General features: G+C 53.0%; 1 protein-coding gene across 3 annotated transcripts in view; it reads right to left on the reverse strand.

Annotated features, from left to right (window-relative positions):
- Nucleotides 1-18,976, reverse strand: part of FXYD6 (FXYD domain containing ion transport regulator 6) — a 34,905-nt gene extending 15,929 nt beyond the window's left edge. The window contains exon 1 of one of the 3 annotated variants that reach the window (XM_040258087.1): nucleotides 18,627-18,976. The gene's annotated coding sequence lies outside the window, so the exon portion shown is untranslated. Of the gene's footprint in view, nucleotides 1-15,902; nucleotides 15,926-18,464; nucleotides 18,488-18,626 lie in introns of those variants that run through there. The other 2 variants (XM_040258089.1, XM_040258088.1) reach the window with 2 other exon arrangements.
- Between the last annotated feature and the right edge of the window lie 701 nt (nucleotides 18,977-19,677).

The following is a 19,677-nucleotide window of genomic DNA, read 5'->3' on the forward strand; positions in this document are numbered from 1 at the left end:
TGAGGGCAGGTAGATGTGAGGGCCTTCATCCATCTGTGATGTCTGCATAGCGCAGGAGGGGCCGTGACAGCCATCTGCCAAGTATTTGCCATTTCGAGAATAAGATACCTTCCAAAACAGTGAATAATCGAGTTGTGTAAAGCATAAGAGTGTGGGTGGCGAGAATTCTGATAAGAGAGCTGGAATCAGCTTCTAGAGGATCTTGCATGCCAGGCTAAAGAGTAAAGACCTGTCTTTGTATTCTAAAAAAAACATTTCTGATCAAGTTACAGTGAGCTGAAAGAAATACTGTTACAGATTTGGAAAGGGACCAACTCTCCTCCTTCAAGCTGCTGCCCAGGCCAGGACTACGCCAGCTACACCTCAGCATAAGCTTCCTCGGGGGGGCCTCTTGGCCCCTACACCCATTTTTAAAAACCTTGCTGGTCCCTCTGGCACTGTCCCTGAGTCGAGTGGCCAAGGACGCAGACAGAGCCTCTGAAGGGACACGAAAGTCTTTCTCTCATGGCTGCACTGAGGACCTCTATCTCTTTCTCCTCTCCCTCCCACACAACTGCCCCTCACATTCCTTTCTCCCAGAAAGGAGGCGAGGCTGGCCGAGGGCTGGGGGAGGTTGAGAGGTGGTAGGCGTGGTAAACCCCATTTCCAGGCCACAGAGGCTAAGTACCAGATTGAAGGGTGGGCAGGAATTTTTGGAAGACGAAAGAGCAAGGCAGAGTTGGGTGGAGCTGGGAGGGGGGGTTCAGGAACATCACATTAGCCACCCACACATGTGAGATCACGGACCCCCCCCCTACCTGGGAGAGCCTGCGGACCTGGCCCCCCGGGATGGGGCTCCAGCAAAGTCCTCACTTTTAGATGGGGGTGGAGTACTCTGGAACTCTAGATCTTTCAGACCGTCCTCCCCATCTGGAAAACGGAACCAGCCACCTTGTACTTCCTCTGAAGCACCTTCAGAGAAACAATTCAGTTTCCACTCATTTTCCTGCTCCATTCCACGCTCTCATTTATCTCAACACTGGTGAACAGCTGACACTTCGGGTGGCAACCGCCTGTCCATGTTAATTTCCTTCCCTGATCTCTCTGCCGTCTGCACAGTTGCTTTTCTGCATGTGCAGGAGAGAGCAATCAGAAGAGTTTCTCTGGTGATTATCTTTCCATACTGAGTCACATAATTTCACATAATTGCCGGGTAAAAGCTGCTCAGAAAGAGAAGCCACGAGCTGATGATATAGCATCACGCTATATTATTTTTGATTCCACGAAGCAGTGAGGTAGATCAGAATACCCAGTTCTATTGTGAAAATAACTCAGAAACAACCTCCCTTTAAAATGCACAAGCTACAAATTACAGGGAAACATCCTCATCTCATCCTCATCTCTGTCTCACTCAGCCCCCAAGGCCTCGCTTCCCTTCTCTGGCATCCCACCTGCTTGCCTTCCTTAGGGTTCAGCCCAGCCAAAATGTGCCCGGAGGGATCACCAAGGCCTGGGTCCTGGCAGGATCCCCAAAGAAAGATAAGGCCCCCTCCCTAGAAAGGACACGCTGGAAGGGGACCTTTATGGGGTCACAGAATGCCTGGAAAAGTCAAAGTGTTAGTCGTTCAGTCAAGTCCGACTCTTTGTGACGCTATGGACTGTAGCCCGCCAGGCTCCTCTGTCCATGGGATTTTCCAGAATACTGGAGTGGGTTGCCATTCTCTTCTCCAGGGAAACTTCCTGACCCAGGGATCAAACCTGGGTCTCCCGCACTGCAGGCGGATTCTTAACCATCTGAGCCACTAATACCTGGGCCTCATTATTTAGGCTAACTGGTTACCCTAGACTGTTATTGCATGCCAAGGGACAAGATTTAGCCTATGATGTATCCAAATCTTTGGAACAAAGAAGCCTGTTAAAAGAAGATTTTGCTGTGTATAAATAGGATATAAGCATGATGTGAGGTATACCAGATGGACTCAGAACCACTGAATGCCAGTGAGTTAGAATGATTGAGATGAAAGCTCTTTATTTATTTGAGGAGTCTGAAGTGCCAACAGAGAAGTGATGTAGCCAATGCATCTACCCAGAACTGACACCTCCAGCTCCTGCCTGCGGCTCTGATATGCTGGGACTGGGCGCTGGGCAGGCCAGGACTGGAGGAGGGGAGTACCATGAGGGAAACAAGCAGGCTGGGCAATGCCTGAGGGTGCTCCGGTAGCCTGGCTGGAGTCAGGAAAGAAGCCAAGGCACCTACAGGAATGCAGTGACCGAGGCAGAGAGGAGGGAGGAGAGAAGCACTGACAGGCTCCCGGCTCTGCATGAGAAGACCATCTTTAGGGATCTCTTTGGTGGTCCGGTGCTTAGAACGCTGCACTTCTACTGCAGAGGGCACGGGTCCGATTCCTGCTTGGGGAACTATGATCCCACGTGCTGTGTGGCTTGTCCGAAAAGATAAAGACTGCCTTTGGTTGGTCAGATGTCAAGGGGGCCGTGCTGGCTTCTGGGAAGGCGACTGATAGAACCACGGCCGCAAAGGGTCTTCAGAAGGATTGGAGGCCAACACCTCACTCTCTCAACGGGAGGCAAAGAGATGATCAGAAGAGTCTTTTCTGATTATTCTGGCTGTGCTGTGTGGGTGAGTTGGTAAAGAATCTGCCTGCAATGCAGGAGACCCGGTTCAATCCCTGAGTCAGGAAGATCCCCTGATGAACCCACTCCAGTACTCTTGCCTGGGAAAATCCCATGGACAGAGGAGCCTGGCGGGCTATGGTAGATGGGGATGCAAAGACTTGGACGTGACTGAGCAACACACACACACTTATCACTGTAGCATAGATCTGAATGGTCTAAGGCCGGGCTAAGGGCTGAAAGCAGAGACTAAAAATTATCACAGACAAATTGGTCTGATTTATGGGGAAAGAGGTGGATGCTTTACATTCCTAAGACATTAGTAAGTCTTACTGTTTGGGAGGAAAATATTATAGAAGGCAAGAAGTCTGATGTCTTTGGAGTCAGGGGCCTGGCTCCAGCAGCCGTTTCAAGCCTCCTTAGCATCTGTTTCTATGAAAGGGTCATGCATGCCCTCCATGAATGGCACCTTTGGTCCTCAATCATACGTGCTCAGGAATGAGGCTTGGGTGTATGGTCAGTATAATCTGGAGGGTGAGGCCCAACTCCCGGCCCGGCTTTGAGGTGTGCTGTGCTTTTATGAGAACGTGGGCGACATAATGCCTCCAGGCCACACAGGCTGGAATGTTGTCTTTGATCTTCTCTGGCACCCCTTCTGCCCCCCTGGTCTTTCCACCCTCCATCCCCGCTGGGGCAGCCAGGCGTCCTCTGCACTCAAGCAAACCACTCACATGCAGCTGCCCTTCTCTCTAAACTGCTCATCTCCTTTTGCTTCCTAACTTAGATGCTTTGATTCAAAGCTCTCCTGGGATTTTATGTACAGGAGAAAAAGAAAGCAAACAAAAGGACAGTCGTCACCTACATGGCTGCTCTGTCTGGAATTGTTCCCGAGGGTATTTTGGTGTCCTTCCTGACTGAGCCCAGCACTCCGCTCCACCTTCTCTGTACCAAGCTGCTTTCAGGATGGGGAGGGTCTGTCCCTTGCTTCACGTCCATGTGACAAGTGGCCTGGAACGGAGGCAGGGACCACACCGTGGCCTCAAACCCCCACAGTGTGCCCTATACTCTTGGACCTTGAAGCTCCCAGAGATCAGTTATCACCCAGTTTCATCATCTGTTTTTGTAAAATGCAAGGTGATTCTCCTCTATCTTTGGCCCCTTTTGGAAGGTTCAAGGGAGCTTCTCCAGTGGCTCAGTGCTAAAAGAAGATCCCTTGGAAAAGGAAGGGGCAACCTACTCCAGTATTCTTGCCTGGGAAATCCCACAGACAGAGGACCTCCATGGGGTCACAAAAGAGTCCGGACGTGACTCAGCAACTAAACAACAACAGAAGGCTCAAAATTCCCTTTCCTCATATAGCTGCAAGATACAGCTGCAGCTTTCTTGACTGGAGAAGCCTCCATACAATGCTTCCCCCAGGCCCATCTGCATGAGGCAAAACCCTGGAGCCAATGGCATGAACCTCAGGGACACTGATGGCCGGAGCTCCTGTAGGTACACAAGCCCCGCCCCACTCACACTGCACGCTTCTGCGAGCAGAAGCCTGGACCGCAGTGTGAAAGCAGATGTGGAACCGAGACAGGTGAGTTTTCTAGGTGAGTCGTCCAGCTGGGAGCCTGGCTGTAGGAATAAGCAAGGCGCTGATGACTGGCAGTTTGGGAGTCTATGGGACAGAACCCTACTGAGAGCATTGGAATCATTCTATGGACCCTATAGAAGGAAGGAGGGTCCACAGTTGCAGCCTAGCTTGGGGCCAGGATTAGATGTAAGGAATGATAATAATAATCATGATAAACAGAATATCGGTCAGGTACTATTCTTACTACTTTAAATATTCATTCTCATTGAATCTTAAAAATATCCTGGAAAATATGTTTCCATCAAACCCATTTTAAAGGGAAAGAAACTGAGGCAGAGAAAGAATGGTCCCTTGGTGGATGAGAGCTGGATTTCATATTTCTGCCCAGCTCAGTCTGCCTCCCTGCTGAAGGAAGATGGGTAAACTTCCTGCTGTGAGCCCTGGACTCCAGCGCCCCCAGCCCCACACCCCAAGGGAGGGTTCACACCCACTCAGGGACAAAGGCCACAACGGGCCACCTGCACAGCTGCTCCCAGAGGGCTCACGCCCCTGGCAGCTGCCACTCTAGTCCTTGCTGCTGTCCCAATCCAGTGGGCTTAGGCTGCAAGGCTCAGGCCCGGAGAGAATCAGATGAACTCTGCAAAGAGGGGGCTCCCACCTCTGGGTAAACATTTACCAACCAAGTCCTAACATCGGTGGCCTCAAACACATCCCTGACAGAAAGACACAGTGGAATTCAGTGTCTGCCAGCTCATACCCAAGAGAGAATTTCTATTCCCCTGTGAATAGAGTTGTTCACTGGAGAGGGTGGTTTTTTTTTTTTTTTTTTTTTTTTTGGTAACAGAGTATGGAATTTGTGTAGCTGTTTAGGTCAGAGTTGACAGCATAGCATGGAGGGATCTGGAGGATCAGCCAACCCCACTGCCCACTTTCAGCCAACCCCACTGCCCACTTTCCAAGGCTATTATAAAAGTCAAGTGAGGTAATATACCTGAAGGTCCTTTGTAAACTGTAAAGCTCTGTGATAACAATACCTAACAGCTATTAGGCATTCATGGCATGCCAAGTACTGTTCTAAGTGGTTTATATGTACTAACTCATTCAATCCTTATGGTAGTTCTAGGAAATGGCTCCATTTATGATTATCCTCATTATACAGATGGAGAAACTGAGACCAGAAAGAATAAGCAACTTGTTTAAAGAACTAGAGCCAGAAGGTAGCAGAGCCTGGATTTAAACCCAATCAATCTGGCTCCTGCTCTCCATCTCTCTACCATCCTGCCTCTCTGCTACTCAGTGGCTGGGGTCTTGAACAAGTCACTCTATCTCTTGGAGTCTTTGCTTCTGAAACTGTAAAACAGGAATCTCAGGAGCTGTGAGGATTAGATGAACTAGCCTCTGTGCATAAGCAGTTATCATTCGCCTACATCTGTCCTCCCCAACTCCAACCTTGAAGGTCTACTGGAGGCTGCCAATCGCAACCCCTCCCTTGCTGCTAAAAGGACTGGGTTTGAAACTTCAGTGTCCCTCAGGGGTTGTCACATAGTCTGGAAGCAATAGAAGAGGGTTCACAGCAGCCAAGGCGGGGAATCTGGTGCGGAGAAGTCAGGCAGCAACTCACCAGGGAAGAGCTGGCAGGAGAGAGAAGCAGGGAGAAGAGCTGGGGAGAGGGTCCCGGACAGGTGAGCTCTGCGCTCCCACAGGCTCCCTGCCTTGCCTCAACCAGATGCAATGGTTTGGATCATTTGCAATGAAGGGGAACCATGTCACAGCAGGAAGTCTCTGCCTGGTAAATAGCAAGTGCTTTTAAAATATCAACTGCTGATACTATTAATATCATCATTCCCCCACCTCCTTCCTCAGCTTCCGCCTTGATTTTCTAGCTTCTCTTGGGAAATGGGGAAGAGAAACAGAGAACAGAGCTGGGGGAAGGCCCCAGTGGCCTCCTTTCACTTCCCTCCACCCCTGGAAGGCTCCAGCGTCCCCACAACAGGGGCGGGGACAGGCCTTGGTCCACAGCAGAAGCAGGCAGACCCCGGCTTAACAGAATCAAAAGGCCTCCGGGGGTCACTGCCCTCTTCTTCCTTCAGAAAAACAGGCTGCATTACCCAGGGCTGCCGACAGGTGACGTGAGGAGCACAGATCTGCCTGGGGCAGCTGAGGGGGGTGACGTAGCCTCCCAGCCCCAAGCTCAGGAGCCCCCCACCCAGAGACCCAGAAGCAAGACAGAGGACATTAGACAGAAAAGGAAAGAAATCCCAGAGAAGAGAAGCTGACCAGGGGAGGGGGCCCAAAGAGAAGTGCAAGACAGGCAGGCAAAGCGAAAAGGAAGAGGCTCCGGGACAGAATGGAGGCTGGCCAAGAAGAGGAGCAACAGAAGGTAAGATGGTAGGATGGCATATCCGACTCAATGGACACAAACTTGAGCAAACTCCGGGAGACACTGAAGGACAGGGAAGCCTGGCGTGCTGCAGTCCACGGGGTCACGGAGTCAGACACGACTTAGCGACTGAACAACAAAGAAAAGGCGCTCCTGATGGAAACTGAACAAGGGGTGGACAAGGTGGCAAAGCAAGCAGAGGGTGGAGACTGCTGAGAAAAGAAATCTGCTTTGGAGAAACATCACACAAGCCTCCACGCTGTCTTCCTCCCCATAAGCCCCCAGCTGGGCCTCCATCCTTGGCTCCCCTGGAGCCTTCACCATACTCTGCCTGTCCCAGTCACACCAGTGCTCCAAAGAGCAGGGGAAGGAAAATGTGCCCGGGTTGGGTGTGGAGAGAAGGGTCAGCAGACAGCTGCAGCTCCTGGGAGAAGCCAGTTCACATCCCGCTCTGGCTGCAGAGCAGCTGCCCAACAGGAGACACAGGGTCTCTGCTGTCCCAGAAGCCTGCTGAGCAGCGGCCAGGGGCCTGAGGCTTAGCCCTGGTGGACCTCAGGTGCCCCACCCCACAGTCAGCATGCCTAGTCTTCTTCCTAACCCAGAGGCCTCCCAGGAATAAGCCACTGCCTCCGGCAAGGGGCCCCTTCAGGGTGTCTCCCTAGGAGGTCTGGGCCCTGAGATTCCTGGGGTTGGGTGGGTGCCAGACAGACTTCTGCAAGACTGAGATGCTGTGCACAGGACACCCTGGTCCTCCTGCCTCCTGGGTTTAAGGGAGATTGGAGTAAGGTCTATCGGACCAGAGACTCCTGTCCTTCAGCCTCAGACCCTCGAGTGTACCTGTGGCAGTCATAAGACAAAGGAGGACCAACTGTATTGTGTATGATCCACCCACCCTGCTCCCTGCCCATGATGGCTGAAGGGGATGATCACAGTGATGGTGGTGATGCCCCTAACATCAAACATCTGTAAGACGCCTGACTTACCAGACAACTTCACAAGCATCAGCTGAAAGGAACATCGCAGCTGCAGGAGATGTTGGATATCAGCGCCATTTTACAGATTCGAGAAGGTGAGGCTCAGAGTTACGTTACTTGTCCAAGGCCCCACAGCTAACAATGGCACAGCCGGCATCGGCCCCTAATTCTGTGGATGCCGCATGCTAGGCTTTTTCCACTCTTCCTTGCTGCCTCCCCTGGCAAGTGCAGCAATGCATGTGCACTGAGGGAAATAAAAATGCTGACCTTGACTTGAGACCAAGCAGGGCTCATTGCATGGAAGTGGTCTGACCCAGTCCAGGGGAGAAAAAACAGGACAAGAGAATAACCCAGATAAAATTCAACAGCTTTAACATTGACACCGATGATGTCATTTTCTTCCCCTTTCAGAATTTCCTCCCCAGCTCTGTTCTGTCCATTATGACTGATGTGAAGGCTGGGACCCCGGAGCCCCTTTGGAGGCAGGAGGGCTGGCTCATCCGTCAGCCATCGCTGGACCCCAGCTGTTCACAGGTCTTCCTGTCACTCACTCTCAGCTGAGCTTCACACCAGCTCGGGCTGTCTTCTCTCCCTCCCAAGCCTCCCCACACTACCTGCTGGGCACCCTGCTGCTCTCTGCCCAGCAGAACATCTGCATCTATGCAGGAAGCAAGACAGTATCCCAGATGGGTTGTAGGAGGTCCCGGCCACTGGAACCAGGCTCACAGGGTGTGCCAACAGAACTACCAGCCCAGCAACTGACAGCCTTTCAGAGAAGGCTGCCAAGCTGCAGACACCCCCTGCCATTTTTTCCTGGTCTGGCTCAAAATGAGATTAAGGTGTAGAACTGAAATAAAGACAATCCCTACTCAAAAATATATCCACACCCGCAACATTCTCCCAACGAGAGAGTTCTTAATTCCACCAAACCTTTTGTTTGAAAGGTAAATACTTCCAGTCCTAACAGTTATTTACATCTTGGCCCAAGTTATTGAATTAGATTGACTTCCAAACAGCTGAGATCTGCCTGCATTTAGGTGGAGAAATTGGTGAAGAAAAGGAGATTAATTTTGGAACGAGGAGTAATTTTGGAAAGAATGGTAACATTATTCTTCCAGGAACCAAATTAACAACAGGTACTGATGGCCTCCTGTTGCCAAGGACCTCAGTCATCACTGGGGGAGGGGCAGCAAGAGTCCCTGCCTTATGGAGCTTACAGTCTCACTGAGCTCACAGGGTTTGCTCCCTGCCTCCAGAACACCACGTCCTATCTGTGGCAAAGTCCTAGCCATGCTTACTCCTGCAGGATCTCTGTAAGTTTCTCTTCCACTGCTGGCTGTAGTTCAGACCCTCATCACTGCTCCCCTGGGCTGTTGTGGTACCTTGCATAATACGGTAGTGCCTGCGTGCTCAGTTACTTCAGTCATGTCCGACTCTTTGTGACCCCATGGACTGTAGCCCGCCAGGATCCTCTGTCCATGGGATTCTCCAGGCAAGAATATTGGAGTGGGTTGCCATGCCCTCCTCCAAGGGATCTTCCTGACCCAGGTTTCGAACACACGTCTCTTAGGTCTCCTCCACTGGCAGGAGGATTCTTTACCACTAGTGCCACCTGGGAAGCCCAACACTGTAGTGGCTGCACCTATCTTTCACCCTCTCCCTATAATCTGTCTTGGACATTAATTGGACTGTATGATTTAATACACCGAATGTGTATGCTGATCACTTCTCTATCAAATGCAAGTGTATTCATGGTGTTTCCATACCCTAATTACTTTTTAAAAAATCAAAACTTTTTAGCCTGGCATATAAATACCTCTATCTCTTTTCTACCCTTCTAGTATTTCCTCCCAGTACTTTCAGCTAAGATGATCTACTCCCATCCCCCACCACACTGTATCGAGCCCCAAGCCACTGAGTATTCTCTTCCCTCCACTGAGCACAGCCTTCCCTTCCCCGTGTAGTCCAGTTCTCAATCCTGCATCTTAGGATCACATGTAGAGCTTTTGCATAATAATAACAATAATAATGGGGATCAACTAATCCCACCAAATTCTAATCTCTGGGGGTGTGACCAAGGCATCAGTCACTTTTAGAATCCCTCACTCATTCCAGGGCTTCCCCAGTGCTCAGCAGTAAAGAGTCCACCTGCAATGCAGGAGACTTGGGTTTGGTCCCTGCATCGGGAAGATCCCCCGTAGGAGGGCATGTCTCCCTACTCCAGTATTCTTGCCTGGAGAATCCCATGGACTGAGGAGCCTGGCAGGCAACAGTCCATAGGGTCACAAGGAGCGGACACAACTGAAGCAACTGAGCACGCAACACACACACTCATTCTAATGTGCAGCCAAGGCTGAGAAACGCTGTCTTTGTCCAACTGCCACTCCAGCCCATGGACTGAATTGTAGGCTTCTTTCTCCAGACTCAAAGAGCACCAGTGATCTGTCATTAGCACTGACTTGCCACACAACACATTCTGGTTTAAACTCCCTTTTTAACAAGGTTCTCCTGGCTGGAAGGTCTCTGTTACCCCATGACTTGTAAGAGCTGGGGTGGTGCAGACAGCCACCGAGTGCTGGTTGACAGACTGATGTTTGTCTCGAGCAGGGGAAAGAGCACAGCTTTGGAACTGTGCAGAAGTGGGGGTGCTGAAAGGGACTGGAAGCCTAGCCCTCCCTGTCAGTATCAACAGGGATAAATCATGCTGACGGTACACACCCTTGATTTGGTGTGATGAAAATCACACTTTACCTCTGTGATCCTCCACCAAACCCGTAAGCCAAGAAAAACATCAGATAAAACCCCATTGAAGGGTATATCTACAATATATCTGACCAGTCCTCCTCAAAACTCTCAAGGTCATCAAAAACAAGGCAAGCCTAAGAAATTGTCACAGCCAAGAAGAGCCTGAGCAGACATAACAACTAAATGGAATGTGGCTATCTGGATGGGATTCTGGAATAGAAAAAGGACATTAGGGGAAAACTAAAGAAACTTGAATAAAGATGGTCTTTAGCCAATAATAATATATCAACATTATTTCATCAATTGTAACAAATATACCACACTAAAGTAAGACAGTAATCAGGAAAACTGCAGGCAGCTTGTGTTGGAACTCTCTGTACTAGCTGTTCAGTTTTTCTATAAATCTAAAATTTTTCTTTAAAAAGTCTATTAGAAACAATTTAATAAATTTTTAATTCCGTTAAAAAAACAAAACAGCTCCCCAACCCCCATCAAGCCCACGTCTGGTCACCTTCCTGGCAAGCAGCGTGGAGCCCTATGGCCCTGCTGGTGGTGTCCGCTGCTTCTGTGATAGGGGCTGGGCTTCTATGGTTCAGAACCACAAAGCCAAAAACCCAGCAACGGCTTTTAAAGCCGCCTTTTAAAACAAGTTCTTTGGGTCCAACTAGAGGTCACGGATGGATCTGTGGGCTTCAGAGGAAAATGCAACGTCTTCCCTTGATTTGCATGTTAAATGCTCATCAAACAAGCATTAAACATCAAGTATTCTGTTTAATAGCCTATCTGCACAATTCCAGAGAAAGGCTGAAGAGCATAGGGAAGTCAAAGCCTGGGACTGAGGAGAGAGCAGAGAGTGGTGATACTCTAATAGGCTGAGGGGCTCAAGGTGGCTGTAGTCACTTCACTGAATTCCTGCACTGCCCTGAGGCGGCTGGACCGCTGACGGCCCAGATCGCCGCAGCTGACACCCACCAGGGTGGCCCCTTCCTCCCAGGCCCCTCAGGCCTGACAGGGTCTCCTTGAGGAGCCCCACCTCTGGGTCTGCCCCACCATCCTTCCGTCATGGAGGAGGCACCCCCCAAGAGCAGGGAGGCTGCGAGGTGGGCCTACTGGCCCCCACGGTGCAGAGCTCTTCCCAGTCTTCAAGCCCGGGCCCAATCCAGCCCGGTTGTGCAGGGGGAGTGGGAGAACAGAACCCCTTTATCAAGCACAGAGAACTGTGTGAACAAGGAGGCACCTTTATCTTTAACGTGGAATTACTTCTGCGGAAAAGGAAAAGAGCCGATCACGAAAAGAAATAAAGCCCTCTCTTAGAAGCGACTCACTGGACTCACAAATCACAGCCACAGGCCTGGTTTCTAAAGACTCCCTTGGAAAGACCCCAAGCTGGCCCACCAGCAGAGTCGCGGGGACTTGCTGCTACGCCCGGCCCCCCGTCACCACCAAATATGACAGTCTTGGCAACGCCAGGCCAGCCGTCACCCCGTGGCTTCCTCTGACAGCCCCCAGAGGCGGGCACACGGGGCAACATTGTGCGGCCGACCCCGCCACAGGCCCAGGACACGAGCTGTTCAGAGTGAGTCAGGAAGTGGGACTCACTGCTGCCGGCCAGCCCAAGGGCCCATGCCCCTGCCCCCGAGGGGACCTCAGTCCAGTTACAGGGAGTCAGGATGGTGGGCCGCGGTGCAGGCCGGGCGGGCATGAGCGAGTGAGTCAAGCCAGCCATGGGATCACCTCCCCACGCCTGCTGACAAAGGACCATTCAAGAGAGGCCAGACAAACAGTCCCAGCAGCAGAAACAGAAACTCAGAGCAGCTGCCAGGCCCAGAGGCCCAGGGGCCAGGCCCATGAGACCCTGCCCACAGGCAGACCGCAGGACAAGGCCGCCTGACTGGCCCTTCCACTCTCTCTGCCCAACAGCCCACTGCCTTGAGAGCACAGCTCTAGGTGGGCAGTTGAGCCCACAGGGCACTTTTTCTGTGCTCACACTGACTTGCCTGGTGGTGGAAATGACATGGGATGATCCCTGACCTATGGGCCCGTATACTTGGAAACCTGCCGAACCTGGTCACTTGCCGGCGTGGAGGTTTACCTGACCTTGTTTGTCTCAGCTTCAGGAAACTACTGTCTCCTCCTTCCTGTTACATGCCTCATTGCCCCAACCCCCACAGAGCCAAGGCCCACGCCTCTTTCCTGGTCCCCTCCATCAGACTATGAGCTCTGAAGGGAGGCACCTTCTAGGCATTCTCTGAATCGCCAACACTTTGCAGAGAGGCTGCTCAGTTAATGCTGATGTCTGAAGGATCAGACGTTCAGCACCATTATCCTTTTAAGTCAAATCCAACCTAAGCTCAAAACAACTCAAGGATCTGTGTGGAATTTTAAAGGAATTTTTAGACTTTTTCAGTGCTCCCCTCCCCCCATTTCCTCCCGCCCACTCTCCAGGTCTCCATCAAATCCCAGTCACCAAAACACTATGATGAATCAGCTTCCCTCCATGGCCTTCAGTCCTTAAGCACTTCCCAGACCTCCTGAGCTGTGCTCATTCACTCAGTTGTGTCCGACTCTTTACGGGCCAATGGATGGTAGCCAGCCAGGCTCCTCTGCACACGGAATTTTCCAGGCAAGAATACTGGAGTGGGTTGCCATAGCCTCCTCCAGGAGATCTTCCCAACCCAGGGATCGAACCTGCATCTCTTGCATCTCCTGAATGGGTAAGAGGATTCTTCACCACTAGCACCACCTGGGAAGCACCCCCCGCAGACCTCCAATGAGGTCAAATTCCTAGTTTTCAAACTCTACCAAAGGAACAGGACAAACTGAGATGACCCATGGGCAGAAAGGAATGTACACTTTAGGTGTGCGTGGTGTGCACCTGTGGGGCGAGTGACAGGCGGGAGACAGCCTGGAGGGCCAAGTGGGCTTTCAACATGCCTTGGTGCGTGAGGACTTTTTCCCACATATGTTCAGCTCACAGATGCTCACTGGGCTTGCTCCATGTCTGACACCATGCCCACCTCCCTGCCGTCTGGGGAAAAAATGGACCTTGCCTTTGAAGAAGCAGGAGAGGGTGTGGGGAGCAGGCATGGACGTAAGTAGCGAAGTGCAGGCCCAGTGGGAGTAGCCTTTAAGGGAAGAAGCAACAGAGCATTTCAGGGGTACCAGGAAGAGGAAAGTTTGTCTGTTTACTAAGAAATGTGCAGACTCTTTGCAATCGCATGGACTGTAGCTTACCAGGCTCCTCCGTCCATGGAATTTTCCAGGCAAGAGTACTGCAGTGGGTTGCCATTTCCTTCTCTAAGAAATAGGAAAGGCTATCTTAAAGAATGAGCACTGGAGAGGGGCCTCAAGGGACACTGTAACAATAACGAGTGCTAAGTTGCTTCAGTTGTGTCCAAGCCTGAGACCCTATGGACTACTGTAGCCCCACCAGGGTCCTCTGTCCATTGGGTTCTCCAGGCAAGGATACTGGAGTGGGTAGCCATTCCCTTCTCCAGGGGATCTTCCTGACCCAGGGATTGAACCCTCATCTCTTATGTCTCCTACACTGGCAGATGGGTTCTTTACCACTAGCGCCACCTGAGAAGTCCTAAAAAATTGAAAGAAATTCTAATAATAACAACAATGTGTCATTACTATTATTATAGCAGTTAATATCTAACAAGTGTGTTCTATATGCTAGGCACAAAGAAGCAGTTGACATAACTTAGCCCTGCTCAATCCTCATGCCCATTTGACAGATAAGGAAACTGAGGCTTAGAAGAGTTAAGCAAGCTAGGAAGCGTCAGCAACCAGATTAGACCCCAAGTCTGTGCATCTCCAAAGGCGACCATCCCCTGCTCTGCAGGCCGAAGTAAGGGTTCATTCCTGCTAGGGCCTGAGCAGAGGCAGAGGGTAGGAAGTCCAAGGCTCGGGATGGTCACATGGAGAAGGAGCCTGGTGCGACAGCTGCGGCCGGGACCCAGAGAGCTTCGAGGGCCACAGCCAGGCACCTGTCCCCACTAACAGGCATGGAAAGGTTGGAATACTGGCCCACAGGATCAGTGGTAATTAAAAGCAAGAGGGCTGAGAAAGTGGAAGGAGAAAGAGCCCATCACCATGGGCTGGGTGAGAGACTGCAGCTGGGCGAGGTGAGAGAGTGCAGGGAACCTGTGAGCTCATGCCTGTGTGTCTGGTATAGATATTATGTATGAGTGAGAAGAGGAGAGAGAGTGCAAGTGTGAGCCACACATGAGCGAGTGCGGGGGCCCTGCTTGTTGAAGATGGAGGTTGGGGGGTCCTTCTGGGTGGGAGGTGGGGTAAGGTCAGCGGGGAGAAAGGGAGGGACCAGGAAGGAGCGCTCAGAGAAATGAAACCATCATCTCAGAGGGCTCTGGGTCCTGGAAAGCCCACAGGGCCTAGCATAGGGAAGGGACTCAGTTAACAACTGTTAAAGGGATGTACGTATGACGGTAAGACCTTGCTTCTGGTCCCCTCCCGAGCACTGGCTTTGCCCTCCAGCCACGTGAGGGTCACTGTCATTCTAACTAGATCCTCCCTCATCCCTGGCCCCAAATCAGAGCTTCTGAGCTGCAGCAGCCACATTCCCACGGCCCCAGCCTGGTCCCCTGGGCCCCAGCGCCCCTCCTGAGCCTCCCGCTCCCCCGCGCATCTTTGTAACAAGTGTGTTCCTGTGTGGGCTCCAGGCTGACTTCATACTTTCCCAGGTCAGAGTCTCCCCTCCCCCTTCCCATTCCAGGGCAGAGAAGATGCTGCCAAATTGGATCCAAGGTTTTGTTTCGGCCAGAGATAGTCTGCTTCTCATCAGAGACAGACAGCCCTGACCAGTGCCTCCTGTCACGCTCTCCAGTTGCCCCGAGGCTCTCTGTCCAGAGGATTCATAGACTCAAATGAACCTGGCCTCATCCCTTCAGAGACCACATCTCCCAAGACTCCACCAGGCCCTGGTTATTATCCTAGCAAAACAGACCAAGTGGACATGGTGTCCAGGAGGGTCAGGGGCTGCAGCCTGGGAGATAAGAACTCAGTCTCGGATTCTTGAGCATCTCCTGTCTCACAGGGTGAAAGGGGAGCCTTCTCGGGGTGACCAGAGGCCAGCCCTTTCCCTGCTCCGCTCAGCTACAACCCTGTGTTATAAAATTATAAGCACAGTTAGGCACCTGGAGAGAAAAGGGATCTTTTTCAAGACTGTACAGTCTACAAAAACTGGGAGGAAAACAAATGCCTTAGAAATCATGAAATCTGACCCCTCTATGGCAGATGAGAAAACAGAGGCCTAAAATCATGGAAGCTTTTGGGTTCGATCTGTGGTCAGGGAACTGAGATCTAGCATGCTGCGTGGTGTGGCCAAAAACTAAAAAAATAAAATAAAATCGTGGAGGCTTTTGGGTTCGATCTGTGGTCAGGGAACTAAGATCCAGCATGCTGCATCGTGTGGCCAAAAACTAAAAAAGATAATAAAATCGTGGAGGCTTCAGTTGCTACAGATCAGTCTAAGCCATTCCTGGCTATCACCAGAAACCCAGTTTGCATCTAAAAGGGCTATCTGTGATTGAATGCACTCCCCCTTGGAGCACAGCCAGGACTACCCCTGGGTCTGCACCCCCAGGCTCACCTCCTTTATGCTGCAGGCAGGGGCAGGGCCTCTCGTGACTAGTCTGTATCCTCAGGTGCTCGGGCAGAAGCTGGTGGGTGATTTGTTAGACAATGAGTCCAGGGGGCTGCCTGGCACAGTCTGCCATCCAGATGGCTACCAGCAAGGCCCAACGGGGCCAGGGGCCAGGCTCTGCTTACGGGATCTGGGATCCGATGCTCTGGCTTCCCTATGGCTGCGGGGAGTTTCCAGGGTCTAGGGAACTGCCTCTGCTCCCTCTTCTCCTGGCCACATTCTCCAAGAAAACAGAAGGAAGCAGGCTCCCCATCCACTAGGGCACCTATACTTTGAAAGGGACATGGTAGTCCCCAGAGGATTGCTGGCAACAAAGAAAAAAAGGCAAGTGAAGCAAGTGATGTGCGACAGGAAGTGTGTGTGTTGTGGGGGGGATCACAAATCCTGGCTGAAGAGTCAGAGGCCTCAGCCACAGTGGAGTGTGTGACCTCCGAGCCTCAGTTTTCCCATCTGCATGATGTCCCGATTGGATGTCCCCCTTCTGGCTCTGAGAAATCTAGGATTCTGAGATCAAGGACTCTTGTCTTCCTCGTGATCCTGGCAATGAACACACAGTAGGTACTTAAAGCAATTCACTGAATAATTGAATGAAGTGGGGCCCAAGTCAGTCCAAAGATCACAAGTTGGCCAGAAAGGAGACGCTGGCCTCTAGAGTCTATCACCAGACACGGAGAGAAGCTACAGGTCTTGGGAAAGCTCTAGCAATCCAGGAGCCCTTGGCAAACTGCCTTCCTGTTCGAGACACACAGATGTGCTTGGAGGAGCCAAGGAGAAAGCAGGAAATTGTCCCTGGGGGATAGAGGGCAGCCTGGACACTCCTTCCCCGCCCATCATCACCCTACGATACTTTCTAAATACACCTGGCTCCTCTTTTGCTGGCTCCTCCTCCTCCCAACCCTCCTCAAGGCTTTGTCTCCTCTCCCTGCCCTCCCCTGCTCTCCTAACATAGTCACACCTTTCCTCCTTCCTTTGCGGAGGTTCAGAGCCTCAGCATGTCTTGGAGCTGCCTGATCCTGTGTTAGGCAGGAAGGCTCAGGGGCAGAACTGAGATTCCTAAGAGGGGCTAGGAGCCTCAGGCTTTCTTAGGGTCAAGGCAGGTAGGAAGCAGTGGGGAGAGATTTAAATTCTGGCCCATGCCCAGCCTCTTGCATCTAGCACGCAGGAGAGGGGCTCCCCAGCCTTGTGGGTTGTGTGCTGTGGTTTGGTACATGCATGGTGTATTTGGTGTGGACATGGTGTACATGTGATATATGTGTGTGCTGTGTGTTTATGCTGTGTGTGGCAAGTAGGTGTGTGTCTGAGTGTGTGGGTGGTGTGGTGAGCGTGCATGTTTGGGGTGTGTTTGTGATGTGTACTGCGTGTTGGGGGAGCTGGAGTGGCTAGGGGTGACATCAGTGTGAGGTGGGAGCTAATATTTCAGGGTCTCCTACCCAGAGAAGTCAGGGGTAATCAGTATCTAGGCAACCATGTTGGGGGGAGGGGAGGAGATATGGAGGTGAGGAATGGGCAGAAAAGGAGGGAGGCTGAGAATTGAAAAGGGGTTTCCATGGCAACTACTGGGCAGGTCACGTGAAAAAGGCCAAAGCAGAAACAGATATAGACATCAGCACATACACACGATGAGGCCACTGGGACCCCAGAGTGGGGGCCCTTCCACCGAAGACATGGGCTGCCCACTGATCCATCTCCACACCTGGAAATCTGGGCCTAGGCAGAGCGCACGATGCCAAGAAGACAAAGGAAGTGGAGACAGAGGCCACATTGGCAGGGAGAAGCCCTGGAAGCCACAACCCCTGAGGCTGGATGTGGGCAGCGGGGGCCTGGCTAGGCCCATTCTCCAGCACGCCTGCTCCCTGCTCCCACCCTCGGGTGCTTCTCTACCAGCCACCACTTGTAAGAGCCCAGAAGCAAGTGCCAGGAGCCCCTTCCAACTCGGCAAGGAAGCCCAAGAGACACAATGGCGAAGGCTGTGCCAAGGCCAGCCCTGCTGGGGAAAGAGGGCAGGGTACCAGGAAAGGAGGGAATGGGGCGAGGGCACCGGGCACCCCCCCGCCCCCGGAAGAAGCCAGGACGGGTTAGACAAGAGGAGAGGAACACTGATGCACTCTCATGAACCCCATGCCCTGGAACGCCAGCCCTTTTTTTTACCTGCCCCTCCTCCCGGTGCCCACTGCCCAGCCCCAGCTCCCCCGTCCTCCAAGCGCCAAATCAGCAAGTCCCATTTTGCACGGCTCATGTGTGCACACTCATGGCCAGCCACCTCCCCTCGTCTTCACAACCGCACACTCAAGTGTCCACAGCTTCCAAGTAACAAAGGGAAAACTACCGCGCCCTGGTACGAGGAGAGCAGCCCTTTCCCCTTCTCCGAAAACCACAGCCCCAAGCTCCAGGCAGCAGCAAACGCCTTGTCCGAACAGCTTCACCCCCACCGCCACGGCCTGTCTCCCCCGTCGGCCGCCCCTCTTCTCTTCCGACGCCCACCTCCCCTTACGGGTTTCCATCTCCTACCCGGTCTCCGCTGCCCTAGCGGCGTGCCTGGCGAGAACCGCTCACATCCATCGAAACAAACCTACCCGGGCAGCATCCTGGCGCCGCGCGATCGGTCCCCACCCCAGCCCCTCTCCCTCCTCGTTAGAGGAACCCAACTTCGCCACCTCTGCAGCGGCTTACCTGCGCGGCGTGTCCCCTCCGAGACAATCCCAGGAGGATGAGTGGAGTCCGGAGGAGCCTGGGAGTGGCGAGGCTGGGGGAGGGCGGTGGGCGAGGCTTTCGCCGTTTTTCCCGCCTCCCCTGCTGGGAAGGGTGGGGGCGGGCTGGAGCGGCGCGTCCGGCAGGGGTGGGGAGTGGTGGGCGGGGGCTCGGCCGGGGCTGGGCTCCGGGGACTGCGGTGTCACCGTCTGCCGGCCTCCGGGTAGCGTCGGCGCGCGGACCCCCTTCTCCTCGCCCGGCTGCCCGCCCCTCGAGCGCGCCGCCGCTGCTCCTGGGGGCGGGCGGGATTCAAGGGGCAGGCCGCTTGGAGAAGCAACAGGAGACCGCCGCCGCGGAGACGGGCCAGGGCGCGCGCATCCGCCGCCAGCTGTTGCTTTTTGGTTTTCCTCGGCTGAGGGTGGGGAGGGAGCGAGACAAACACGACGGCAGAGCTAGTGTCTCTCTGAAATAGTAAACTCGGCGGGGGGCGGGGAGGGGGACGGAAAAATACGAGAAAATAACCCAGCACCAGACAGTGCAACCCACGGGAACTGGGAGGCTTGGCAATTAAGGGGAATGCGCACGTAAAGCATGAATGGCTGTGTCGTAGGCGCGCCGGTTCTGGCTGGAGTTGTCATTTTCAGCGAGAGCCCGGTGGGCTGCTGGAGGCGGGGGCTCGCCGGAAGCACAGCTTTGCAGCCCAGATCCTCCTCATCGGGGCGCCTCGTCCTGCCCCTGCAGGGTCACAGTACTGGCCCCCTCCCCAGTCCACTTCTCAGGTCCAAATTCGAGAACGACAAACCTTAGTGAGATTTAACTCCTAGCTCGGCCACTCCGCCCGTGATGCCACCTTGAGCACAGCACTGAAGGGCGCTCTGGAGCCTCAGTTTCCTTCCTGGTGAAATGGCGGTGAGAACACTGACCCCCCGGAGCTGAGCCCGGGAACAGAGTGGGCGCTCAGCGAGCAGGCAGCTGCTCTGAGGAGCAGGGCCTGTAGGAAGGGCTCCAGGCCAGGCGCTGGCAGGAACCACGG

This window comes from Oryx dammah, unplaced genomic scaffold, assembly GCF_014754425.2.
Source record: "Oryx dammah isolate SB20612 unplaced genomic scaffold, SCBI_Odam_1.1 HiC_scaffold_17, whole genome shotgun sequence".
NCBI lineage: Eukaryota > Metazoa > Chordata > Mammalia > Artiodactyla > Bovidae > Oryx > Oryx dammah.